Source organism: Tachyglossus aculeatus, chromosome 11, assembly GCF_015852505.1.
Source record: "Tachyglossus aculeatus isolate mTacAcu1 chromosome 11, mTacAcu1.pri, whole genome shotgun sequence".
In the NCBI taxonomy this organism is placed as follows: Eukaryota; Metazoa; Chordata; class Mammalia; order Monotremata; family Tachyglossidae; genus Tachyglossus; species Tachyglossus aculeatus.
This window is the reverse complement of record NC_052076.1, coordinates 48,019,354-48,046,582: the sequence shown is the minus strand read 5'-3', so window position 1 is coordinate 48,046,582 and position 27,229 is coordinate 48,019,354. Positions and strand designations below refer to the sequence as shown.

The window sequence follows — 27,229 nt, the reverse complement described above, 5'->3', positions numbered from 1 at the left end:
TAATTATATTTATTTTTATTAATTGTGTATATGTATCTATAATTCTATTTATATTGATGCTATTGATGCCTGTTTACTTATTTTGATGCCTGTCTCCCCCTTCTAGACTGTGAGCCCATTGTAGGCAGGGATTGTTGCTATTTGTTGCTGAATTGTACTTTCTAAGTGTTTAGTACAGGGCTGTGTACACAGTAAGCGCTCAATAAATATGATTGATTGAATGAATGATTATTAAGTGCTTTTATTGGGCACCACTTTATGAAAAACACCATATGCCAAAAGCAGGGTGGCTTAGTATAATGATGGTGTTTGTTAAGTGCTTACTATGTGCAAAGCACTGTTGTAAGCGCTGGGAGGTTGCAAGGTGATCAGGTTGTCCCACGGGGGGACTCAGTCTTAATCCCCATTTTACAGATGAGGGAACTGAGGCCCGGAGAAGTGAAGTGACTTGCCCAAAGTCACACAGCTGACAGTTGGCGGAGCTGGGATTTGAACCCAAGACCTCCGACTCCAAAGCCCGGGCTCTTTCCACTGAGCCACGCTGCTTCTCGTGGCTTCTAGTGTAAGGAGCACAGGCCTAGGAATCAGAGGATCTGAGTTCTAATCCTGGCTCCTCTGATCAATCCGATTTGGTGCACTTACTGTTGGCAGGACACTGAACTAAGCACATGGGAGAGTTCAGTATAAGAGTGTTGGTAGAAATGTTCCCCGTAAACAGTGAGCTTACAGTCTTGCAGGGGAGACAGACATTAATGTAAATAAATAAATTACTGATATGTATAAGCCCTGTTGTCTGCTGCGTGACCTGGGGCAAGTCAGTTAGCTTTTGGGTCTGTTTCCTCATCTGTAAAAAGGGGATTAAGGTTGGTAGCCCCCTGTCAGATATGGAGTATGTCCAATCTGATTAGCTTATATAATAATGATGGCATTTATTAAGCGCTTACTATGTGCAAAGCCCTGTTCTAAGCCCTGGGGAGGTTACAAGGTGATCAGGTTGTCCCAGGGGGAGCTCACAGTCTTAATCCCCATTTTACAGATGAGGTAACTGAGGCACAGAGAAGTGAAGGCCCTACTGAGCTCACCTCCTCCAGGAGGCCTTCCCAGGCTGAGCCCCTTCCTTCCTCTCCCCCTCGTCCCCCTCTCCATCCCCCATCTTACCTCCTTCCCTTCCCTACAGCACCTGTATATATGTGTATATGTTTGTACATATTTATTACTCTATTTTACTTGTACATATCTATTCTATTTATTTTACTTTGTTAGTATGGTTTTGTTCTCTGTCTCCCCCTTTTAGACTGTGAGCCCACTATTGGGTAGGGACTGTCTCTATACGTTGCCAACTTGTACTTCCCAAGCGCTTAGTACAGTGCTCTGCACACAGTAAGCACTCAATAAATACGATTGATTGATTGATTGCTCTATTTATTTATTTATTTATTTTATTTGTACATATCTATTCTATTTATTTTATTTTGTTAGTATGTTTGGTTTTGTTCTGTCTCCCCCTTCTAGACTGTGAGCCCACTGTTGGGTAGGGACCGTCTCTATATGTTGCCAACTTGTACTTCCCAAGCGCTTAGTACAGTGCTCAGCACACAGTAAGCACTCAATAAATATGATTGATTGATTCATTACTCAATTTATTTATTTATTTATTTTACTTGTACATATCTATTCTATTTATTTTGTGAGTATGTTTGGTTTTGTTCTCTGTCTCCGCCTTCAAGACTTGAGCCCACTGTTGGGTAGAGACCATCTCTATATGTTGCCAACTTGTGCTTCCCAAGCGCTTAGTACAGTGCTGCACACAGGAAGCGCTCAATAAATACAATTGATTGATTGAAGTGACACGGTTATATCTACCCCAGTTCTTAGTACAGTGCCTGACACATAGTAACCGTTTAACAAATGCCATTTAAAAAAAGGTCCCCCGGTTCTTCCCTGCAAGTGTTTTTGCTACGTGTTTTGGATGCAGTTAGGGAACGTTCTTCCAACAGCACGCATCTGTCTGGAAAAAAACATGATGCAATGTCAGAAGAAACAGTTGTGCACATGGCACTGGTTAAGAGACACATGCTATAGTAAAAAGTTTCCCCAATGTGGGGAAAACGAGAGAGCTAAGCATTGTGCAAAGCTTGGTTCCTGCCTCTCAAGGGGTTCGCAGTCTCTTAGGGGGAATCTGTCCCTCTCGTTTCCTCCTCAGACATCCCTCCCGCACTCAATCAATCAGTTGTATTTATTTTTTAGACTGTGAGCCCACTGTTGGGTAGGGACTGTCTCTATATGTTGGCAACTTGTACTTCCCAAGCGCTTACTACAGTGCTCTGCACATAGTAAGCGCTCAATAAATACGATTGATGATTTATTGAGCGCTTACTGACTCAGAACCACTTGGCTGCTTTCTGCTTCTCTTTCTGGCCCAAGCATGAAATCTGAGGAGCTTGTGACAATGGAGAAGCCACCTGGAGCTGTTGCAGCTTTCAGACAGTGTTTTAGACTGTGAGCCCACTGTTGGGTAGGGACTGTCTCTATATGTTGCCAACTTGTACTTCCCAAGCGCTTAGTACAGTGCTCTGCACACAGTAAGTGCTCAGTAAATACCATTGATGATGATGCTGTGCACACACTAAGCGTTCAATAAATGCAATTGATTGATTGATTGCAGAGTCACCAGACCCTCCAGGACCTTTTAAAATGGTCTGAGGCAGCACAGGCATACCCTGTGGGACAGCCAGGTGGGAGTCAGAAGGACCTGGCTTACGATCCCAGCTGTGTGACCTCAGGCAAGTCGCATCACTTCTCTGGGCCTCAGTTACTTCGTCTGTAAAACGGGGATTGAGACTGGGGGTCCCACGTGGGACAGCACCGTGTCCAACCTGATTAACTTGCATCCACCGTAACGTTTAATGCAGCAGCCGGCACCTAGTAAGCACCTAAAGTAGACCATTAAAAAAAAATGTGGTTGTATCATGGGGTGCGTTTCCCGAAGGCTTTTACGTGTTCAAAATTGGGATCCATTCCGGAGGCTATTCCTGTACACTGTGATGATAATGATAATAATAATAATAATAATAATAATAATGACATTTATTAAGCACTTAATATGTGCAAAGCACTCTTCTAAGCCCTGGGGAGGTTTCAAGGTGATGAGGTTGTCCCATGGTGTGCTCACAGTCTAAGTCCCCATTATACAGATGAGGGAACTGAGGTACAGAGAAGTTCAGTGACTTGCCCGAAGTCACACTGCTGACAGTTGGCGGGGTCGGGATGTGATGTTAACCATCCCGTAACTAGCGTGCAGTCTTTAATAAAGTGACTCGGAGCCTAAGTTCACAAGATTAACATTGTTTTTGTGTCACAAACTTTAAAAAAAGTTAAGGATATTAAGATGTAGAATGAAACATGGAGAAGTTCAATTCCCTACCTGTAAAATGATCCAGTTCTCCAGCAGGGTGGGTTGGATTTCAGTGGAAAGAGCCCGGGCTTTGGAGTCCCAGGTCATGGGTTCGAATCCCAACTCAGCCACATGTCTGCTGCGTGACCTTGGGCAAGTCACTTCTCTGCGCCTCAGTTACCGCATCTGTAAAATGGGGATTAAGATTGTGTGCCCCACGTGGGACAACTTGATCACCTTGTACCCCCCCCAGCGCTTAGAACAGTGCTCTGCACATAGTAAGCACTTAATAAATGCCATCATTATTATTATTATTATTAGTATCCCCCTGTTCCTCGGAAAAGCATGCTCTTCGGGATGGACTTCCGGACTAGAGGAGTGGTACCTCTTCCCCCTCTTCTCCCTTCCTTTTCCCCCCTTCTCCATGGGCCGGATTCCTTCGTACCCAGCGGGGGCAGAGGGCAGAACGCGTAGCGTCCTGCCGAGAGCCGTTCCCATCTCCGTGTCTCTCAATCAGTCAATCAATCAATCGTATTTATTGAGCACTTACTGTGTGCAGAGCACTGTACTAAGCGCTCTCCCCGACTCCATGGCCTTGGCCGAGCCCCTGCTATGAACCCACCTTGGCTTTCCCAACCTGTCCCTTGCACTCCAATTCCTGGCTGCTTTACAGCATGCTCTTCCCCCACCCCACTCCCCAACCAACCTCTCTACATTTCCCTTCAAAGCCCAACTGAGAGCTCACCTCCTCCCGGAGGCCTTCCCAGACTGAGCCCCCTCCTTCCTCTCCCCCTCCTCCCCCTCCCCACAGCACCTGTATATATGTATATATGTTTGTACGGATTTATTACTCTATTTTATTTGTATATATTTATTCTATTTATTTTATCTGGTTTATATGTTTTGTTGTCTGTCTCCCTCTTCTAGACTGTGAGCCCGCTCTTGGGTAGGAACTGTCTCTATATGTTGCCAACTTGGACTTTCCAAGCGCTTAGTACAGTGCTCTGCACACGGTAAGCGCTCAATAAATACGATTGAATGAATGAATGAATTTCCGGTATGCTGAACTGTGCTGAACAGTCAGTGGAATCAGACAATTGTATTTGAGTGCTTAGTGTGTACCAAGCACAGTCCTAAGGCAATTTGGGAGAGTACAATAAAGTAGACATCATAATAATAACAATGATGATGGTAATTCTTAAGCGCTTACTACGTGCCAGCACTGTTGTAAGCGCTGGGGTAGATACAAAGTAATCAGGTTGTCCCACGTGAGGCTCCCAGTCTTAATCCCCATTTTACAGGTAACTGAGACACAGAGAATAATAATAATAATAATAATGGCATTTATTAAGCGCTTACTATGTGCAAAGCACTGTTCTAAGCGCTGGGGAGGTTACAAGGTGATCAGGTTGTCCCACGGGGGGCTCACAGTCTTCATCCCCATTTTACAGATGAGGTAACTGAGGCCCAGAGAAGTGAAGTGACTTGCCCAAAGTCACACAGCTGACAAGTGGCGGAGCCGGAATTCGAACCCATGACCTCTGACTCCCAAGCCTGTCCTCTTTCCACTGAGCCACGCTGCTTCATGCTTCTCATGATCCCTGCCCTCAAAGGGTTTACACTCTAGCCCTTAATCTAGAGAAGCAGCGTGTCATAATGGCTAGAGCAGAAGCCTGGGAGCCGGAAGGTCCTGGGTTCTAATTTCAGCCCCACCACTTGTCTGCTGTGTGACCTTGGGCAAGTCACTTCACTTCTTTGTGCCTCACCTACCTCATCTGTAAATTGAGGATTGAGATTGTGAGTCCTCCGTGGGACAGGGACTGTGGCTAACCCGATTTGCTCACAGCCACCCCAGCGCTTAGTACAGTGCCTGGCACTTAAATGCTGTAATTATCATTATTAATTTTAGCTTTAAGAGAAACTCCAAAGCAGGCCCTGCCACCCTTCCTGTCCCACCCACTTGGCACTTCCCAGTCTTGGGAACAGAGGCAGCGATAGCTGAGGGTTGGATCGGGGTGTGGGAATAGTGGTCCCGTATCCTGCTTCATTCTGTCACCCTCCATCCGCGTGTGCCCGATGGCAGGAACAGGAGAAGGCCGAGCAAAGCGATGAGGGAGCAGAGATTTACCTGCAGCAAATGGATCAGTAGCCTGTGAGCCCACTGTTGGGTAGCGACCGTCTCTATGTGTTGCCAACTTGGACTTCCCAAGCGCTTAGTACAGTGCTCTGCACACAGTCAGCGCTCAATAAATACGATTGAATGAATAGAGAAGCAGCCTGGCTCTGTGGAAAGAGCCCGGGCTTGGGAGTCAGAGGTCGTGGGTTCTAGTTCCAGCTCCACCACTTGTCAGCTGTGTGACTTCGGGCAAGTCAATCAGTCGTATTTATTGAGCGCTTACTGTGTGCAGAGCACTGTACTAAGCGCTTGGGAAGTACAAGTTGGCAACATATAGAGACAGTCCCTACCCAACAGTGGGCTCACAGTCTAAAAGTTTAACTTCTGTGAGCCCCAGTTACCTCATCTGTAAAATGGGGATTAAGACTGTGAGCCCCACGTGGGACAACCTGATCACCTTGTATCCTCCCCCAGCGCTTAGGACAGCGCTTTGCACACAGTAAATGCTGAACAAATGCCATTAGTGTTATTATTATTATCAATCAGTTGTATTTACTGAGCACTTTCTGTGTGCAGAAGACTTTTCTAGACTGTGAGCCCACTGTTGGGTAGGGACCGTCTCTATATGTTGCCAACTTGGACTTCCCAAGCGCTTAATACAGTGCTCTGCACACAGTAAGCGCTCAGTAAATACGATTGAATGAATGAATGCAGAGCACTGTACTAAGCGGTTGGGAGAGTAGACTGTAACGGAGTCGGTAGACACATTCCCTGCCTAAATTGAGCTCCCGTGCAATTTACAAATCCTGAAGGATGTCTACAACAGTGTAGCCCACATTTCCAGGTTGCTCAGGACCTGAGGTGCACCAGTACTTGAATCCCCACTTTTAAAAACAGATTTAAATCGTTGTTTGGCCTTTAGGCGAAACTCTTACCAACCCTTCGTGGGTTTTTTTAGATGACTTTGTTTTCAGTGTCTACTCCTGTTTCTACAGAAGTGAGAGCTTGGAGTGATTATTGGGCCCACCTTGTGTGTGGAAAGTCCTGTACCATGTGTTTTAGGCTTCTCTGTTGATTATATATAATTATACTGACTCTGCCTTTTGCTTTTTCTTAGGAGTAGGAATGCAGACTTTTGTAAACTGTATGAAGTTTATTGGATCTCAATGAAAGGCTCTGCCGTAAAAGTTGAATAAGTTCCGTTACAACTTTTCTTGTTGACGACTGTTAAAACAGGGGAAAAAAAACCCTAAATCTGGTGTCTTTACTACATTAAATTTTTAAGCTTGGAATTTTAGAAGCAGCGGGACATAGTGGCAAGACCCTTGGCTTGGAAATCAAAGGACCTACATTCTAATCCTGACTCTGCCACTTATTTTTTTTAATGGCATTTGTCGCTATTAGGTGACAAGCACTGTTCTAAATGCTGGGATACATACAAATGTCTCAGGGTGGACACAGTGCCTATTCCACATGGGCCTCACAGTCTAAGTAGCAGGGAGTAGGATTTAATCCCCGCTTTGCTGTTGAGGAAACTGAGGCACGGAGAAGTTAAGTGGCTTTCCCGAGGGCATCCAGCAAGCAATTTTCAGAGCTGGGATTACAATCCGGGTCCTCTGACTCTCCCAGGCCTCTGCTTTTTCCACTCGTCTGCTCTCTGACCTTGGACACGTCATTTAATTTCTGTGCCTCAGTTACCTCATCTGAAAATGGGGATTAAGACTGTGGGACAGGAACCGTGTCCAACCTGATTTGTTTATATCTACCCCAACACCGAGTACAGTGCCAGGCACATAGTAAGCACTTAACAAATACCATTGAAAAAAGAAAACAACCAAAAAGGAGAAATTGTATCCTCATGGGCCTCACAGTCTAAGTAGGAGGGAGTAGGATTTAATCCCCGCTTTGCTGTTGAGGAAACTGAGGCACGGAGAAGTTAAGTGGCTTTCCCGAGGGCATCCAGCAAGCAATTTTCAGAGCTGGGATTAGAATCCAGGTCCTCTGACTCCCCCAGGCCTGTGGTTTTTCCACTCATCTGCTCTCGGACCTTGGACACGTCATTTAATTTCTTTGCCTCAGTTACCTCATCTGAAAATGGGGATTAAGACTGTGGGACAGGAACCGTGTCCAACTTGATTTGTTTATATCTACCCCAACACCGAGTACAGTGCCAGGCACATAGTAAGCACTTAACAATAAATGCTATTATTATTATTATTATCGTTATTCTCTGGACCTCAGTTCCCTCATCTGTAAATGGGGATGAAGCCTGTGAGCCCCACGTGGGACAACCTGATCACCCTTGTAACCTCCCCAACGCTTAGAGCAGTGCTTGGCACATAGTAAGCGCTTAATAAATGCCATTATTATTATTATTATATTAACAAATACCATTTAAAAAAGAAAACAACAAAAAAGGAGAAATTGTATGCATATGCACAAGTTAAAGGCATGCATGCCATGGTGTGAGTTTTCCTTAGCAAGAAGTTTTTTTGAGAACAAACTGTATGGGATAAAAATGCACCCCTTTCCGACAGAACTGTCTGAGGAAATGGGAAAAGCCAGTGAAAACACCTGTGCGTTCGGGAATGTCCCTTACTTAGCAACACTGCGTTTGAACAAAATTCTCCAAAACCGCGTTGTCGTTGCTGTGTTTTCTAAACCATTATCGTGTTCCGGGGTTACTCTGTTTCTTTCTCTCCCTGTAACTTATGTTATAATAATAATGATAATTGTGGTATTTGTTAAGCGCTTACTATGTGCCAAACATTGTTCTAAGTGCTAGGGTAAATACAGAGTAATCGGGTTGTCCCACGTGGGGCTCGATCCATCAGTCGTATTTATTGAGCGCTTACTGTGTGCAGAGCACTGTACTAAGCACTTGGGATGTACAAGTTGGCAACATCTAGAGACGGTCCCTACCCAACAGCGGGCTCACAGTCTAGAAGGGGGAGACAGACAACAAAACATATTAACAAAATAAAATAAATAGAATAAAAATGTACAAGTAAAATAGGCTCATAATCTCAATCCTCATTTTACAGATGAGGTAATTGAGGCACAGTGAAGGAAGTGATGATGATGATGGCATTTATTAAGCGCTTACTATGTGCAGTGCACTGTTCTAAGCGCTGGAGAGGTTACAAGGTGATCAGGTGTCCCCCGTGGGGCTCACAGTTGTAATCCCCATTTTACAGATGAGGTCACTGAGGCCCAGAGAAATGAAGTGACTTGCCTAAAGTCACACAGCTGACAATTGGCAGAGCCGGGATTTGAACCCATGACCACTGACTCCAAAGCCCGGGCTCTTTTAGATTGTGAGCCCACTGTTGGGCAGGGACTGTCTCTATATGTTGCCAACTTGTACTTCCCAAGCGCTTAGTACAGTGTCCTGCACACAGTAAGCGCTCAATAAATACGATTGATTGATTGATTTCCACTGAACCACGCTGCTTCTCTGTCTATGTCACTAGATGCTGTGCTCCTTGAGGGTAGCGATCCATCCACCAACTCGGTTATATTCTTTCGAGCACTCAGTACAGAGCTCTACATGTAGTAAGCCATTGATTGACAGGGGCTGAAGGAGAAGTAGGAGATTTTAAAACTTTAAGCAAAGTGAATATATTGTACTAGTTGAAGGTGCTTGGCCCATATTGAAAACATTTGCAGCTTTGTTATTCTACTGACTGTCTTGTGAAACTTGGAAGCTGAACCGTCTGCTCTGGGAGTCACTTAGGTGATTGTTTTGTGCACATAGAAGGTTTTTTCCCTAATGTCTTGTCTGAAATGGGAAGCCTGGTTCATGTTCTTTCTACCCGACTGGCAAGTGGAAGTTGTTGTTGCCTGTTTCCGTTAGGAACATGGCTGTTAATACTGTTCTAGAAATGAGATGATACGGGGCCGAGTGTGAAAGTTGCAGTGTAAAAGTCACAGACAGGCAGTTCAGATGTTGCTAACAAGCTTCGGGGGGTGTGCAGATTGGTTTGTTATGCTACGCTACAGTTTTACTGAAACTCCTGAGTTTGTCCTGCATTTGTTAATGCAGTACAGTGCATTAGTGCAGTAAGCGCTTAGTACAGTGCTCTGCACACAGTAAGCGCTCAATAAATACGATTGATGATTTGTTCTAAGTACTCAGACCAACTGGGGCTGGGGAACATTTTGGCAGAAATATTCAGGCAAAAACTCCTCTCTCGGCTTCAAGGCTCTCCATCACCTTGCCCCCTCCTACCTCACCTCCCTTCTCTCCTTCTTCTCCTTCTAGACTGTGAGCCCACTGTTGGGTAGGGACCGTCTCTATATGTTGCCAACTTGGACTTCCCAAGCACTTAGTACAGTGCTCTGCACACAGTAAGCACTCAATAAATACGACTGATTGATTGATTCTCCAGCCCAGCCCACACCCTCTGCTCCTCTGCCGCTAACCTCCTCACTGGGCCTCATTCTCGCCCATCCCGCCGTCGACCCCCGGCCCCCGTCCTCCCCCTGGCCTGGAATGCCCTCCCTCCACACATCCGCCAAGCTAGCTCTCTTCCTCCCTTCCTTACTCATTTATTTATTTATTCATTCATTTATTTATTTACTTATTTATTTATTCGTTTATTTATTTATTCGTTTATTATTTATTTATTTATTTATTCATTTATTTATTTATTTTTCTTGTACATATTCTATTTTATTTTGTTACTATGTTTTGTTTTGTTGTCTGTCTCCCCCTTCTAGACTGTGAGCCCGCTGTTGGGTAGGGGCCGTCTCTATATGTTGCCAACTTGGACTTCCCAAGGGCTTAGTACAGTGCTCTGCACACAGGAAGCGCTCAGTAAATGCGATTGAATGAATGAATGAATTTTGGGTTTGAGATGTTTTTAAAAGTAAATGTCACATCACCTTTTTTAATTTTATTAGTCTTCGTAACGACTCTGTGAGGCAAGTCAGAAATGGGAAAGGCGCCTCCATGCGCTTCACTCCCTCCATCCCCACACATATACTGTTTCCCAGCTTGGAATTCTCTCCCTGTCCAAGTTGGACAGACCACAGTTTTCCCCCACATTCAAGGCCCTCTGAAAATTTCTCTTCCTCCAACAAGCTTTCCCAATTAATTTCCCAGCTTGCCAAATCTTGCAAGCCCTTTAGTTAACTCTAACACTTAAGAACTTGTTTATTCAGCATGTGTTTGTGTGTGTGTGTGTGTGTGTGCACACGCATGCACACGTGTGGTGGATAGAGCATTGGCCTAGGCGTCAGAAGGTCATGGGTTCTAATCCTGGCTCGGTCACTACTCTACTGTGTGGCCTTGGACAAGTCACTTCACTTCTCTGGGCCTCAGTTGTCTCATCTGTAAAATGGGGATTGAGTCTGTGAGCCCCACGATGGTCAGTGACCGTGTCCAACCCGATCTGCTTGTATCCACCCCAACACTTAGTACAGTGCCTGGCACATTGTAAGTGCTTAATAAATACCATTATTATTATTATTATTATTATTATTATTATTATTATACACAATGTGCACATGTCTACATATATATAATAATAATGGGGTGGATACAAGGTAATCAGGTAGTCCCATGTGGGGTTCACAGTCTTAATCCCCATTTTACAGATGAGGTAACTGAGGCACAGAGAAGTTAGGTGACAGCTGACAAGTGGTGTTGCCAGAATTAGAACCCAAGACCTCTGACTCCCAAGTCCGTGCTCTTTCCAGTAAAGCCACAATGCTTCTCTATATAGTTACTTATTTTGACACCTTCAGTGGTCAAAATATTGTCTCCCTCATTAGACTAGAAACTTCTTGTGATCAAGGGCGCATGCAGCTTCTTTAGTACAATGCACTGTGCCAAGTGGGCGCTCAGTAACTATTACTAGTACTAAAAAGGTAGGGAAACTGATTTTTTTTGCTGTTTTAGTCCCATTTTTAAAAAAAGATTGAATTAGGTTTAACATTTTCCTTAAGCATTGTCTAAATTGAAAGTTTTGTCAAACGAGGTAATGTGTTAAAGTTTATACTAACTATACCCTTTAATTTCAGAATACATACAGCTGCTTTGGAACACGCCTCTATTGGATTTAATACACGCCCTGAAAAAAGACAACTTTCAACTATGGAATCGGTAAATATTCTAGTGATTGGTTCCTCCCCCAATTTGTTTGATTTTGCACTATTTTTTGGAAAGCGTACTGAAAAAAGATACGTGCTTAAGGTGTTGCTCTTCTCGAGCTCGATAAATGACCTCTGTTTAAATAAATGTCTGTTTTGTACGCTTTAGGTGGTGTATTCAAAGACTCCTTTGAGATCAGGTCCTGGATTCAAATTTGTTTTGTGTGTTAGTTTTTATGGTACCAGAATACTAAAGGGCTTCCTGCCTTGTTCAGTTAAAAAAAATTCCTAGATCATTGACCGAAATAGCAAGTACATCATCTCAGATAAGCTAAAATAATCTGCTTTTCTGTATCTAGAAGAATTAGAATATACAATTTGCATGTTTTGTGCTTGAGTAGGTAGAGAAAATTTAAGTGAATTGAATTTGAAAAATCATAGCGGGGCTGTTACCACTTCCTTTCTTCCCGATCTGGCTTCCAAACAACCTGAAAAACAGTGTAGGGGTGAGAGAAATACACCCAGATGTTCGAATGCACCATCATAAGCATCAGCTAGTCTCTTGTTTTTCTTTTAACTTTCATTCAATCTATCATATTTAGTAGTAGTTGTAATAGGAGAGCAGCAAAACGTGGTAGGAAGGGCCAGGTGATTGAGCGCTTTGAAGTGAGGAGTTTCTATTCGATATTCATTCATTCAGTGGTATTTATTGAGCGCTTACTGTGTGCAGAGCACTGTACTAAGCACTTGGGAAGTACAAGTTGGCAACATATAGAGACAGTCTCTACCCAACAGTGGGCTCACAGTCTAAAAGCACATAGTAAGCGCTTAACAAATACCATCATCATCATTATGTCTGGATCTCTTTGGGAGGAGCCATGGAAGCACTACCAACTTGTACTTTCCAAGCGCTTAGTACAGTGCTCTGCGCACAGTAAGCGCTTAATAAGTTTGATTGAAAGCTAATGGGCTGTCATATTGAGAAGCAGCATGGCCTAGTGGAAAAGAGCACAGGCCAAGGAGTTAGGAGAATCTAGGGTCTAATCCTGGCTCCTGCACTTGTCTGCTGTGTGACCCTGGGCAAGTCACTTCACTTCTCTGTGCCTGTTATCTCGTCTGTAAAATGGGGGTTAAGATCGTGAGCCCCATGTGGGTCATGGACTGCAGCAAGCCTGAGGAGCTCGCATCTACCTCAGGGCTTAGTACAGTGCCTGGCATATAGTAAGCACTTAACAGATACCATTAAAAAAAAGAAAAAGGAGGGATGTTTGAGTGGAGGTGAGAGCCGTGGAGGGGAGGCCTCTGTAGAAGGCAGCCCCCACCCACAAAGGCAGAAACACACACACACTCATTCATTCAATTGTATTTATTAAGCACTTACTGTGTGCAGAGCACACATGCACACCTAGGTTCGATTTCTTCACAGATTTGGGGGCACACAGTGGATAAATTGTAACCATTTTCAAATAATCAGAAAAGTCAAATCTGTTTTATGCTCCTAAAATTCAGGAAGTTTCATAAAAATCTGGGGGAAAATTTGCCTGGCATTATAGATATGGTGATATGTCTAGCCACTCTTAATGGTATTGAATAGCTACTTATCAGATAAGTTAATGGTATTTACTGAGCACCTACTACTACTACTAATAATAATGGTGGTATTTGTTAAGTGCTTACTATGTGTCAAGCACTGTTCTAAGCGCTGGGGTAGATAGAAGGTAATCAGGTTGTGCCACGTGGGGCTCACAGTCTTAATCCTCATTTTTCAGATGAGGGAACTGAGGCACAGAGAACTTAAGTGACTTGCCCAAGGTCACTCAGCTGACAAGTGGCAGAGCCGGGATTAGAACCCACGACCTCTGACTCCAAAGCCCAAGCTCTTGCCACTGAGCCACGCTGCTTCTCTGCTTCTCATTCATTCAATCATATTTATTGAGCGCTTACTGTGTGCAGAGCACTGTACTAAGCGCTTGGGAAGTACAAGTTGGCAACATACGGAGATGGTCCCTACCCAGCAGCGGGCTCACAGGCTAAAAGGGGGTGACAGAGAACAAAGCAAAACATGTGGACAGGTGTCAGGTCATCAGAGTAAATAGAAATAATGGTATTTACTGAGCACCTGCTATTCATTCAATCATATTTATTGAGCACTTACTGTGTGCAGAGCACTGTACTAAGCGCTTGGGAAGTCCAAGTTGGCAACATACGGAGATGGTCCCTACCCAGCAGCGGGCTCACAGGCTAGAAGGGAGTGACAGACAACAAAACAAAACATGTGGACAGGTGTCAAGTCATCAGAGTAAATAGAAATAAAGCTAGTTGCACATCATTAACAAAATTAATAGAACAGTAAATATGTACAAGTAAAATAAATGTGCAGAGCACTGAATTTAGCACTTGGGAGAGTAGAGTAGAGACTGTAGACTGTGAGCCCGTTGATGGGTAGGGACCGTCTCGATATGTTGCCGACTTGGACTTCCCAAGCGCTTTAGTACAGTGCTCTGCACACAGTAAGTGCTCACTAAATACGATTGAATGAAAGTAGAGTAGACGGAGTACTTTAGAGTAGATGGACTTGATCACTACCCTCAAGGAGATTATAAACTAGTCAGGGAGAGGGAGTAACAGCCATCATGGGGATGGATAGGGTGTGAATGTGAATCAATCAATCGTATTTATTGAGCGCTTACTGTGTGCAGAGCACTGTACTAAGCGCTTGGGAAGTACAAGTTGGCAACATATAGAGACAGTCCCTACCCAACAGTGGGTGAAGAGTAATGACAGAAGGGAATGAGTTTGGGGGCTCTGGTTCTGGGAAGGCCATGGGAGGCTCCGTGTAGAAGAGGACCCTGATGTGTTTCCATGCACTTTGAAATAAGTCATCAACAAGAGGACTGTTACCTAGGTGCTAGATAGTTACGCTTTGAAAAGAAACCATCAGGGATAACAACTTTGGCGGCGCTTCTTTGAGTGCCAACCTGCAGGAGTGAGAACTGGCTTCTAGATGTTGCCAAATTGTACTAACCAAGCGCTTAGTACAGTGCTCTGCACACAGTAAGCGCTCAATAAATACGAATGAATGAATGAATGGCCATCCCAAGGCCACAGAAACTAGTGATACCAGTGGTGTATGCCAAGCATGCCCGTTACTTCACGTCCCTGACTGCAGGAGAAATCAGGCAGCGGCCAGTGGAATTATTTTACAGAAAGAGCAAGGGAGGACGGGCCTTCGGAGGTAGGCTTCTAGCCCCAATTCTGCCACTGGCCTATTGTGCGACCACAGAGGAGTCACTTAACTGTTCCGTGCCTTCTTGTCTCCTTCTGTAAAATGGCGATAAAATTCTCGTTAGCATTTAGGTTGTGAGCCCCATATTGGAGGCCCACAAAGAATCCTTTCAGTTTGATTATTTTGTGTCTCCCTCAGGGCTCAGTACGGTGCTTTGGTACGTAGCAAGAGTTTAATAATTGTAGTAATTGTTATTTTTATTGTAAATGCTGCCTCTTTTTTGCTTCTTCCCCACTTGGTTCCTGAGTTCTTTCATCTTCTGCACTTCCTCTCTGTCCCTTTAAATGGGAGTTCACCCCTAGCAGCCTATCTTTATTCGTATTTTCAAAATCTCACCCTGCCCTCTTCTTTTTCCTTCATTGTCTCTTAAGCTTTTACTGGAATTTGTTTTGGGGTTGGAAGCGGGGAATATTTAGCTTCAGACGTCTTTCAAACTATGAGGGAGATAAGGTGGGCATTGCTTTGAAAGAGTGGAGACTGGCATGAGCCCCTTGGGGCAAACATGCTACTGTCTGAAGGGATTTTGTAGATCAAGATACGGCTTTTTGCGAATTGGTATGTCTGTGGACTTTTATTTCTATTCATTTGTGGGGGAAAGTGTCGTTGTGTTTCATACTAAAGGATTTGGGCCAAGACACAAAGACATCTTGGTTTTCTTTGACTGTTACTTAAAATGGTATTGATAAAGTGTATCTTTGAAAAAGGAATTGCATGATCTATTTAGGAGCTGGTGCTTAGAAATTGATGTGCTTGATGGGAGAACTGTATGGTAAAAAGTACATACTTTCTTGAATATTAAGCTTGGAGTTTTTCATGACACGTGCCTCACCATTTAGATGTTTTCAATTTTCTGTCTGATGTCATGCAATATTCATGGGTCCTTTTGTGTGTTATCAATAAATTATTAGGTTTTGTGTCTTACTAAGGTTTAGCCTTTTTTTCCCCTTGCTCATGGTACTTAACTTTCACCCACATATATGAGAGTATTTATCTTTCCAGGTGTTGGTTTTTGTGTCCCCTTTATCTCACAGACTTTGTACTCAGCCGTATGTTAGCTACATAACAGGCTGTACCTTTAAAGAGAGAAGTAGCAGCCTGAGCTGAAGGGGGCTGTGGAATTTCATTTTGTTTTTCAGGAAAAGGTTCCTGGAAAGATGTGGGCGCGGGAGTTGAACTTCAGAAAGGGCTGGAACGGAGGGGTGGAGTCTCTAAGAGGTGTTTTAAAAATGGAATAATGTTTTTCTGGGATACCTTTTTGGGGGTAATTTTGCCTAAAGGAAGGGAATGGATCATATGGCCTTTTAACTTTCCATCCAGGCACTTGATTTTATGAGTTGATATGCAGCATTTGGTACTTGTAACCTTCTGGGTGCACAGAAGCCTGGTTTCAGCAGACAGCTGGTGTAATTCTCACTTTCCTAACATCTTCATTAGAGAAGCAGAGAGGTCAAGGCTTTTTCAGAACAGCAATGAGATTGAAATGGCTTTAGATGCCAGTTTTGGCACACTATTTCACTGGATTTGTAGTGAGCGTGTAGGTGTAGGATGAAAAGAATGAATAAGGTAGGGCTGCTAAACAGAATTGCCTTTCAGAGCCAACCTCCTAAGATGAATACGATTGTAAAGCCGAGGCTGATAGTGGAAAAAGCAATTTCAGCGCGTTTCCTAAAAGAAAGTCTTATGAAACCAGCAGGTTATAATAGGAACACCATTATTTAATGTGAAATGTTGGATCCTAATTTTACTGAAGCTTTAATGACACTTTTCTATAAAACACATAACTGGTTGGACTAGTAATTTAAATAGCTTTGCTTCTCTCAGGAATAAGATAGTAGATTTATAGGCTCTAGGCCTCTCCTCCAAAGGCTCTCTTAAAGGTTTCGTGCCAATGATTCGGTAGCAATTGATGGCTAAATCAGAGGAGTTGTGGGAGCAAAATAATGCTCGTGGAAGAAACCGCCTCCCTCAGTGGCCTAATAGTCCTATGGGCCGTAATTGAAATGGTCCCTCATTTCGGCCTTCCCAGGAGAGTATTCCTGTTCCTTTTGTCATCCACCGGGAAAGGAGCATCATGGCCTTGTGGTTAAAGTACGGCCTGGGAATCAGAGGACCTGGGTTCTAATCCCGGCTCCACCACTTGTCTGATGGGTGAGCTTGGGCAAGTCACCCCACTCCCCTGTGCCCGTTAGCTCATCTGTAAAATGGGGAATAACATTGTGAGCCCCACGTGGGACATGGATTGTGTCCAACCTGATTAACTTGTATCTACCCCAGCGCTCAGTACAGTGCCTGACACACGGTAAGTGCCTAACAAATGCCATATAAAAAAGAGAATTTAGAAGGGCCCTGTTTGGGAAAAGAACCACTTCTCCCTCTTCCTGCTCGTCCCCCACCCTGCTCGTCCCCCACCCTCAGCGCTTCCTCATTAGCAGGAAGCAAGAGAAGGCTTAGTCCCACCCACAGCTGGTGGATTTACCTAACGGGAAGCAGGGCAGGAGCACACTGCAATAATTGTGTGCTGTATGATTGCCACACACCTATTTCCTGGGACGTTTAGACCATGCTGTTGGTTGCTATGGCGTCCTGGGTACGGCAGCTTGACTTCACAGCGATGTCTGGAACCTGCCACCGACTTATTGCTAGTGTATTTCTTCTCTTCAGTCGGAAAATCCTTAATAAGAACTGTTTGAATCGAGTAACCTAAGGGCTCTGTGAAACGATGGGGGCGTTTTGATAGAGGAGAGAAGACGGGGGAGACAGCCAGAAAGAGCTCAGGTCCTTTGGGGTGTGATTGGCCTGGTGGCATCTCCCATGGAGGAGGGTGGGCAGAGGGTGGTGGCTATTCTGCTGGGGAATTCCCTCCCTTTGGCATCTCGGGATCGAGGCCTTGGGCAGAGGAATTGATTTTAGTGCTAACGATTTGCACAGCCCAGCTGTCCCTCCCTGTTAATCACGCTCCCACCTGGAGTCACCTGGAGTGAGTAGATGACTAGAGCCTTACCTCCTTCCCCTCCCCACGGCACCTGTATATATGTTTGTACTTATTTATTAATCTATTTATTTGTGCATATTCTATTTATTTCATTTGGTTAATATGTTTTGTTTTGTTGTCTGTCTCCCCCTCCTAGACTGTGAGCCCACTGTTGGGTAGGGACCGTCTCTAGATGTTGCCAAATTGTACTTAGTACAGTGCTCTGCACACAGTAAGCGCTCAATAAGTACGAATGAACGAATGAATGAAGGTAGGGCACATCACAGAATACATGCAAGGGCTTATTGATTTTTTTTGACGGGCAGGCCCCATTAATGGCCAAAGTGACGGCAGCATAGTGTCGATTGGGTCCTGAAACTCCATAAGCCAGCAGGCAGGTGGCTTGTTAGTAGGTGAGTCAGTTGTATTTATTGAGCGTTTACTGTGTGCAGAGCACTGTACTAAGCTCTTGGGAGAGTACAGTACAAGAGTTTAGCAGACACATTCCTTGCCCACAGCAAGCTTACTATCTAGAGGGGGAGACAGACATTAATATAAGCAAATGAATTACAGATATGGCCGTAAGTGCTTTGGTCCTGAAACTCCAAAAGGCAGCAGGCAGGTGGCTTGTTAGTAGGTGAGTCAGTTGTATTTATTGAGCGTTTACTGTGTGCAGAGCACTGTACTAAGCACTTGGGAGAGTACAGTACAACAGTATAGCGGACACATTCCTTGCCCACAGCAAGCTTACTATCTAGAGGGGGAGACAGACATTAATATAAGCAAATGAATTACAGATATGGCCGTAAGTGCTTTGGTCCTGAAACTCCATAAGGCAGCAGGCAGGTGGCTTGTTAGTAGGTGAGTCAGTTGTATTTACTGAGCGTTTACTGTGTGCAGAGCACTGTACTAAGCACTTGGGAGAGTGCAGTACAGCAGTATAGCAGACACATTCCTTGCCCACAGCAAGCTTACTATCTAGAGGGGAAGACAGACATTAATATAAGTAAATGAATTACTGATATGGCCGTAAGTGCTTTGGTCCTGAAACTCCAAAAGGCAGCAGGCAAGTGGCTTGTTAGTGAGTCAGTTGTCTTTATTGAGCATTTACTGTGTGCAGAGCACTGTACTAAGCACTTGGAAGAGTAATAATAATAATAATGATGGCATTTGTTAAACGCTTACTATGTGCAAAACACTGTTCTAAGCACTGGGGAGGATGCAAGGTGATCAGGTTGTCCCACTTGGGGCTCACAGTCTTCATCCCCATTTTACAGATGAGGTAACTGAGGCTCAGAGAAGTGAAGTGACTTGCCCAAGGTCACACAGCAGACATGTGGCGGAGCGGAATTCGAACCCATCACCTCTGACTCCAAAGCCCAGGCTCTTTCTGCTGAGCCACGCTGCTTCGCTACAGCAGCGTACAGTACAACAGTGCAGTACAGTACAACAGTATAGCAGACACATTCCTTGCCCACAGCAAGCTTATTATCTAGAGGGGGAGACAGACATTAATATAAGTAAATGAATTGCAGATATGGCCATAAGTGCTTTGGGCCTGGGGGTGGGGGCGGTGAATAAAGGGAGCAAGTCAGGGTGACACAGAAGGGAGTGGGAGAAGAGGAAAGGAAGGCTTGGGCAGGGAAGGCCTCTTGGAGGAGATGAGCCTTCACCAAGGCTTTGAAGGGGGAGAGAGTAATAGTCGGATATGAGGAGGGACGGCATTCTAGGCCAGAGGCAGGACGCGGACAAGAGGTCGATGGCGAGATAGATGAGATCGAGGGTCACCAGTCTTTCTCAAATCCACTTGACTCCACCATGGCTGCCACTGAAATGGCTGGCGCAGTGGCACTGGAGGTGGCCAACTGCCTAAAGAAATCACGGACGGTCCGGGAAAATGAGCTAAAACCGACTGTGTCCGCAGCCCTGCCAAAATATCCAGATACCCGCCTAATGCTGGGGTGACTGCTGTGGGTAGAGCTGCCCGAATTCACGGATGGTCGACGACCCCGTTTGGCTGCTGCCGCGATTTCTGGCACCCTGGTTAGCCAGCCATATCTTTTGGGGGATTTCTTCATTCATTCAGTCGTATTTAATGAGCACTTACTGTGTGCAGAGCGCTTGGAAAGTACAGTTCGGCGACAGATAGAGACAATCCTTACCCAACAACGGGCTCACAGTCTAGAAGGGGGAGACAGACAACAAAACAAGTAGCCAGGAATCAAAAGCATCAAAAGAGATAAAATTAGAGATATATACACCATTAATAAAATAAATAGAATAATAAATATGTACATAGATACACTAGTGCTGTGGGGCAGGGAAGGGGGTTGAGCAGAGAGGGCGATGGGGAGGAGGAGCAGAGGAAAGGGGGGCTCAATCTGGGAAGGCCTCCTGGAGGAGGTGAGCTCTCAGTAGGGCTTTGAAGGGGGGAAGTGTGGTAGTTTGGGTATGAGGAGGGAGGGCATTCCAGGCCAGAGGTAGGACGTACCTGTATATATGTATATATGTTTGTACATATTTATTACTCTATTTATTTATTTTACTTGTACATATCTATTCTATTTATTTTATTTTGTTAGTATGTATGGTTTTGTTCTCTGTCTCCCCCTTCTAGACTGTGAGCCCACTGTTGGGTAGGGACTATCTCTATATGTTAACAATTTGTACTTCCCAAGCGCTTAGTACAGTGCTCTGCACATAGTAAGTGCTCAATAAATAAGATTGATGATGATGATGATGATGACGTGGGCCAGGGGTCGACGCCTGGACAGGCAAGAACGAGGCCCAGTGAGGAGGTTAGCGGCAGAGGAGCGGAGTGTGCGGGCTGGGCTGGAGAAGGAGAGAAGGGAGGTGAGGTAGGAGGGGGCGAGGGGATGGAGAGCTTTGAAGCCAATAGTGAGGAGTTTTTGCTTCATGCGAAGTTTGTTAGGCAACCACTGGAGATTTTTGAGGAGGGGGGACGTCTCTCGGGAACTCCGTCAGTGGTTCTCGGGTCACAAAATTTCACCCCCACCGACGGCACATCCCAGCAAGTCTTCTCCTCCTCATGGAGCCGTGTCTCGAGCCAAGCCCTTTCTACTGGGCCGGCAGCTGGCCAGAACCACTCGATGTTATATGTCCGTGACTTTCAGATAACCAGCCAACATCCTGACAGAGTCAATATTGTGGATATTAAAATCCAAACATCCAAATCCATGATGAATGTGCTGCTTTTTGTTTCTTTGTTGGAAGAGGGATGAATAAACTAATAACTTACAATGTTTACTAAAATTTGGAATGTCACCGCTTCCCATCCGGTCAGAGACGCAGGCATGGATTAACCCAAGGCTTAGGCAGGGAAAAAAAGGCAGTGGAAAAATGCAAATTCAGACTAATTGAAACTCTTTAAAAATTTATAGTTAGGCTTGTAGTTCAGGTGTATGTGCAGGTTAACAGAGAAGCAAGTACAGTAGCTGAGTAACTTTTTATGAGAACTGTTCAAGTTTTTCAAAAGCACTTCCTCTATTTTACTCTTCCAGCATGTAGTACAGTGCTCTGGTACAGTAGGCTCTTAGTACCTGAAATCCCTTCCCATGCCCCCAAATCATGTGCCACCCTTTCACATTTCCCTTTCTCCCCCTCTCATCAAAACCTAAAAAAGTGGTATTACTGGATTGGAGCTTTGGTCCTTTGAGCCCAATATCAATCAATCAATCAATCAATCAATCGTATTTATTGAGCTGCTTACTGTGTGCAGAGCACTGTACTAAGCGTTTGGGAAGTACAAGTTGGCAACATATAGAGACAGCTCCTACCCAACAGTGGGCTCACAGTCTAAAAGGGGGAGACAGAAAACAAAACCAAACATACTAACAAAATAAAATAAATAGAATAGATATGTACAGGTAAAATAAATAAATAAATAGAGTAATAAATATGTACAAACTTTTATACATATATACAGGTGCTGTGGGGAGCGGCCCCAAGTTCCTTGGAGAAACTTCGAAATAGTTAATTCGTTTCGTTTACAAATAAATACGATTGAATGAATCTTTCCTAATAGGGATATATCATCCAGCATCTTTAACTTTCTTTTCCAGTTACCCAGTGGGATCTACTTATCTACTTACCCAGATCTCTCTTGAACCTGCTACTAATAATAATGATGATGACATTTGCTAAGCGCTTACTATGTGCGAAGCACTGTTCTGTGTGCTGGGAGAGATACAAGGTGATCAGGTTGTCCCACTGCCCATCTTCCCATAGTAGCAAATGCCACGTACTTCTTTATATTACAGATTATATGCTTTTGGAGGAGAACAATTCGGGGTTGTCCAGAACCTTCTAGATTCTGTGGACTTCAGTCATGTTCTCTTCCAGCCTTTGTCTTTTCCAGCGGATGTGTCCTAATTCCTTCAGTCTATCCTCAAAAGAAAGCGTCACTGTTTCCTCTCTCTTTCTCTTTCTTCTCTCCCCACTTCCTAACACACATTCTGGCCTGAGCTCTTTCCACCTGTTACTGCTCTGCATTGACCTGCTGGACTCTAGGAGTGCCCATTATGTTCATATTGTCTGTTTTACAACCTCCCCCAAAGCCCTATTAATTCATTGAACTATATATCCTAGAAATTTGGGTACCTTGTTGATTACCTCTGGTCTAACATGTATTGGACTGGACTGGGAATCAGAAGAACTGCATTGTAATTCCAGTGCATTTTTAACCCAGACCCTGGGCATATCAGATTTTGTCTTATGCAGTTTTTTTTTTCCCCCACCAGCCAAAGGGAGGTAATAGCTGCACTTTTACTTCCCAGGAACTTTGTGGAGTTAACTGAGATGGTGTCCTTTGAAAACATCTCAAGCTATTGAAGGAAAGGTGCTTTATAAGGCGGTATTATTTTGACACACAGTGCTGTAAAATAGTTATTCCAAGATAACCCAGAAAGCTTTCTTGTTAGAAATGTAGACAACATGATCCCTCCTCTCACTAAGGTTGAATTATAAGAGAGAAGCAAGGTACGGGAATTAGGAACTAGGCACAGAAAGAAAGGGAAGACCCAAAGTCCACCCAAAAAATCCCAGGTAATGATTCGTGATGGGATATCTGTTCTGGCTGCTAAGGTTTTTCTCTTGGTGCTTTGCTTTTCGTTGGGTAGGGTGGAAGTATTTATTTATTTTACTTGTACATATCTATTCTATTTATTTTACTTCATTAGTATGTTTGGTTTTGTTCTCTGTCTCCCCCATTTAGACTGTGAGCCCACCGTTGGGTAGGGACTGTCTCTATATGTTGCCAACTTGTACTTCCCAAGCGCTTAGTACAGTGCTCTGCACACAGTAAGCGCTCAATAAATACGATTGATGATGATGATGATGAAAGTAGGGTAGTTGTTTAGCATAGTTGGATGCCTCATCTTTACTTCGAAGTTGTGTAGCGGTAAAGAAATAGTTTTGTGGCGTTTTACCGGTTGGCTAAAAAATACTTTGGTAAAATAAATGACATTAAGTTTAATTTTCCAAACCAGATGAAGGTACAGAGCCTTCATCTTTTTATCTGAAAAGTGTCTTGGCTCGTTCTCTTCTTCTCCTCTTGTTTGCCTGTGGTGTGGATTTGGCTTTGAAAACTAGAAGAAACCAAACAAGAAAAAGGAATTCCTTTAGCCTATTTAGCCTTAATGGGTGGGGCTGGGTTGCCATAGGAGGGTTTAAAACATCACAGAGTCGTACATGGTAGCTTAAACAGTGCTCCCTAGGACTCCTGTGCCAATGTTTTTCTTCCTCTACTAGGTTGCACCCATTTCTCCCTAGGATCTGAGAGACACTGGCTGCATTGTTATGGCACCGGCATGTATTTCAAGCACTCTTGTGACCAATTTCAGGACTTTAGGCCATAGTCTGCGGTGAGAGAGATCAGGGAGTGGCAGCAACGCTTGAATAAGAAGCAGGTGCCTCCGAAAGTGGGCAAAGCAGTGTCTGAGTCCCTGGGGAATCAATCACCCCATGAGATTTATCGAGTGTTTTCTGTGTGGCTTACTTGTCTCTCCTTCACCGGTCCCCTGAACTGTCTGGAGACTATTTAGGGCCAGGCTGACCGTATTTCCTGGTTTTATCCAGGAAAGCGCTGGATTTTTCTAGGCAATCTTGGATCGTTTTAGGGAAATGAATGTCCTGGAACTGGGGTTCTGCTAAAACTGGCCAGCCTGCCTTACACTACTCCCCAGTTGTACTTCCTGCACTGTACTAAGCGCTTGGGAAGTACAAGTTGGCAACATCTAGAGACGGTCCCTACCCAACAGCGGGCTCACAGTCTAGAAGGGGGAGACAGACAATAAAACAAAACATATTATCAAAATAAAATAAATAGAATAAATTTCTACTAGTAAAATAGAGTAATAAATATGTACAGACATATATATACACAGGTGCTGTGGGGAGGGGAAGGAGGTAAGGCGGGGGGATGAGGGGGAGAGGAAGGAGGGGGCTCAGTCTGGGAAGGCCTCCTGGAGGAGGTGAGCTCTCAGTAGGGCTTTGAAGGGAAAGGCAGCATTTCATAATCTGTGTAGATTTATAAATATTATCCAGAAGTGACCTGGGAGTGATTAATGCACAAAAGGATTATGCTACTACTACTAATAATAATAATTGTGGTATTTGTTAAGCACTATGTTCCAGGCACTGTACTAAGCGTCCAGGCACTGTACTAAGTGTTGGGGTAGATACAAGGTAATCAGGTTGGACACAGTCCCTGTGCCACATAGGGCTCACAGTCTTAATCCACAATTCACAGACAAAGTAACTGAGGCACAGAGAAGTTAGGTGACTTGCCCATGATCGGTTGGACACAGTCCCTGTCCCACATAGGGCTCACAGCGTGGCTCAGTGGAAAGAGCACGGCCTTTGGAGTCAGAGATCATGGGTTCAAATCCTGGCTCTGCCAACAGTCAGCTGTGTGACTTTGGGCAAGCCACTTCACTTCTCTGTGCCTCAGTTACCTCATCTGTGAAATGGGGATTAAAACTGTGAGCCCCCTGTGGGACAACTTGATCACCTTGGAACCTCCCCCAGTGCTTAGAACAGTGCTTTGCACATAGTAAGCGCTTAACAAATGCCATCATCATCACAGTCTTAATCCACAGTTCACAGACGAAGTAACGGAGGCCTCAAGCAGGGGAACGGACCGACGGGTTCAGACGACCGGGTCACCCAAGCGACACAATAATAACGGCATTTATTATTCCCTTCAAAGCCCTACTGAGAGCTCACCTCCTCCAGGAGGCCTTCCCAGACTGAGCCCCCTCCTCCCCATCCTCCCCGCCTTACCTCCTTCCCCTCCCCACAGCATCTGTATAGATGTTTGTACTTATTTATTACTCTATTTGTACATATTTATTCTATTCATTTTATTTTGTTAATATGTTTTATTTTGTCGTCTGTCTCCCCCTTCTAGACTGTGAGCCCGCTGTTGGGTAGGGACCGTCTCTAGATGTTGCCAAATTGTACTTCCCAAGCGCTTAGTACAGTGCTCTGCACACAGTACGCACTCAATAAATACGAATGAATGAATGAATGAATGAGGCACAGAGAAGTGAAGTGACTTGCCCATGATCACGCAGCAGACAAATGGCAGAGCCAGCATTAGGACCCAGATCCCTCCCACTCTCAGGCCCTTGCTCTGTCCCCTAGGCACACTGCAGGTAGAGAAGGGGCTGGAGGCAGCAAGTTGGGATCTGGATGAGTAAGGGGGTGACATCATCTTGACAGACTTTCTCTGTGGATCACTTAACCCCTTAGAGAATTATTCACTCCCACCAGAACTTTTCCCTGAGACTATATTTGAAATCTGTTCAAGGTTCTAGCGTGACACCAATTTCCCTGTTTTTTTTTCCCAAGGAGTAGGCAGAATAGATATTTCGTATGTGCACCCAGGAAATTAGAACACCAAGAACACGTTGCCAATAGCAACAAATTTACCTTGTTCCTTTTTAGTTAATTGCTAAAGATAAAACTTTTTTAAAATGCTATTTAAGTGCTTACTATCTGCCAGGCACTGTATTAAGGGCTGAGGTAGTTACAGTCTAAATCGGGTCGACACAGTCCATGTCCCACATGGAACTCACAACTTTAATTCACATTTGGCAGATGAGGTAATTGAGGCACAGAAAAGTTAAGTGACTTGCCCAAGGTCACACAGCAGACAAGTGGTGGAGCCACTTCTGACTTCCAGCCCTCTGCTCTATCCATTGGGCCATGCTGCTTATTTTCTCCCTTTCCCTTTCTTTTTCCGCTGTCCTTTACTCTTTTCCCCTCCTAGCATTTCTCCCATTGTACGTGGACTGTCTATTCGAATAGTTCATTATTTGCTTTCTGGTATCTCTGTAAATGGCAGCAGAACCAAGTAGTAGTAGTAGTAATAATAATGATAATATTGATGGTGTTTGTTAAACACTTACTATGTGCCAAGCACTGTTCTAAGCGCTGGGGTAGATACAAGGTAATCAAGTTATCCCACATGGGGCTCACCGTCTTTATCCCCATTTTACAGATGAGGGAACTGAGGCACAGGGAAGTTAAGCGACTTGTCCAAAGTCATATAGCTGATTAAGTGGCGGAGCTGGGATTAAAACCCACCACCTCTGATTCCCAAGCCCGGGCTCTTTCCACTAAGCCTCACTGCTTCTCACTGCTGGTGAGAGGAGTCTTTTGGGCAATCAATCAATCGTACTTATTGAGCGCTTGCTGTGTGCAGAGCACTGTACTAAGCGCTTGGGAAGTACAAGTTGGCAACATATAGAGACAGTCCCTACCCAACAGTGGCAGCAGGCCAGAAAAGTGCGATTCCGAAGAGTCTTTGCAACTGTAAACGTCGGAGCAGCCGTGCCCGCGTCCTTGGTACCCATGCCATGGGTCAGTGGCTCTTTTTCCACCCGTCCTCGGCCTCTGGTGAATAGAGGGGCTGTGGCGGTGTGGACTTTTCCCTAGGGTGTCAGCAGCTCCCAAGGACGGCCACACCTAAGAGCCTGATCCTCTGGAAGCGAGAGTGGCCCACGGGAGTTTCAAGTCAAGTACAGCCCCGCGCTTCCGTGGTTTCACACGAATCCGACCTGGCCGGTTTCCAGAACTTCAGCCCCTGCAGACCGCTGAAGGTTGATCGCACGTGGTTCCCCAGGCCGCCAGACGCGGTTATTCTTATCCGAAAACCTCTAATAAAACATGAGCTCGTTTCTACAACGAAAAACTGGGTGGACAAAAAAGTTTCTTAAAGGTTAATAGTTGTAATGGATAGCGGTGGGCAGAAAGAGCACACACTACAGAAATTTATTTTACTCTGTGAGATTTTCAAAATTGGCCCTGGAAAGACTCTGCCTTCGGTGTGAAGGCATCCTC

General features: G+C 44.6%; 1 protein-coding gene across 1 annotated transcript in view; it reads left to right on the top strand.

Annotated features, from left to right (window-relative positions):
- The window catches only part of ANKRD11 (ankyrin repeat domain 11), a 366,873-nt gene that overhangs the window by 84,299 nt on the left and 255,345 nt on the right, over nucleotides 1–27,229 (top strand). The window contains exon 2 of the mRNA XM_038753397.1: nucleotides 11,538–11,619. The gene's annotated coding sequence lies outside the window, so the exon portion shown is untranslated. The remainder of the gene's footprint in view (nucleotides 1–11,537; nucleotides 11,620–27,229) is intronic.